The sequence below is a fragment of the Pteropus vampyrus genome, unplaced genomic scaffold, assembly GCF_000151845.1.
Source record: "Pteropus vampyrus isolate Shadow unplaced genomic scaffold, Pvam_2.0 Scaffold6, whole genome shotgun sequence".
Lineage (NCBI taxonomy): Eukaryota > Metazoa > Chordata > Mammalia > Chiroptera > Pteropodidae > Pteropus > Pteropus vampyrus.
In genome coordinates this window covers 15,209,506-15,210,660 of record NW_011888787.1, presented here as the reverse complement: position 1 = coordinate 15,210,660, position 1,155 = coordinate 15,209,506, and positions in this window count along the sequence as shown.

The window sequence follows — 1,155 nt, the reverse complement described above, 5'->3', positions numbered from 1 at the left end:
AAATCTGATGATTTCTTTGTTCTATTTCTTTAAAAAATGCCGATGGGATTTTGATAGGGATTGCATTAAATCTGTATAATGCTTTAGGAAATATGGTCATTTTAACTATGCTGATTCTTATAATCCAAGAACATGGAATATCTTTCCATATCTTTGTATCTTCTTTGATTTCTTTTAATAGGGTCTTGTAGTTTTCTTTCCGTGTTTTGTTAAATTTATTCCTAGGTACTTTATTGTTTTCTTGCAATCGTGACAGCAATTGTTTTTTCCACTTCTTCTGACACTTCATTATAGGATCGCTATGGATTTTCGAATGTTAATTTTGTATCCAGAGACTTTACTGTATTTGCTTATTGTTTCTAGTAGTGTTCCTGTGGAGTCTTTAGGGTTTTCTATATAGAGAATCATGTCAACTGCAAATAGCGACAGTTTGACTTCTTCGTTTCCTAATTGGATGCCTTTTATATCTTTCTCTTGCCTGATTGTATTTGCGAGGACCTCAAATGTTATATTGAATAACATTGGCTATAGTGGACAGTCTTGCCTTGTTCCTGATCTTAGAGGGAAGGTTTTTAGTTTTTCATAATTAAGTATAATGTTGGCTGAAAGTTGGTCATAGATGGCTTTTATTATGTTAAGGTATTTTCCTTCTATATCAATTTTGTTAAATGTTTTGATCATAAGTAGGTGCTGTATCTTGTTGAAGGCTTTTTCTGCATCTATTGATATGATCATATGATTCTTATTTTTTAATTTGTTTACATGGTGTATCACATTAATTGATTTGCATATGTTAAACCATCCTTTTGTCCCTGGGATGAAGCCCACTTGATCGTGGTGTATAATCTTTTTAATACATTGCTGTATTTGGTTTACTAGTATCTTATTTAGGATTTTTTGTGTCTGTGTTCATGAAGGATAATTGGTCTGTAGTTTTCTTTTTCAGTATTATCTTTACCAGGTTTTGGTATCAGAGTAATATTGGCCTCATAAAATGAGTTGGGAAGTATTGCCTCCTCTTCAATTTTTTGGAATAGTTTGAGGAGAATAGGTATTAAATCTTTGAATGTTTGGTAGAATTCACTGGCGAAGCCATCTGTGTCCTGAACTTTTGGTAGGTTTTTGATAATTGTTTCAATTTCCATACTGTTGATC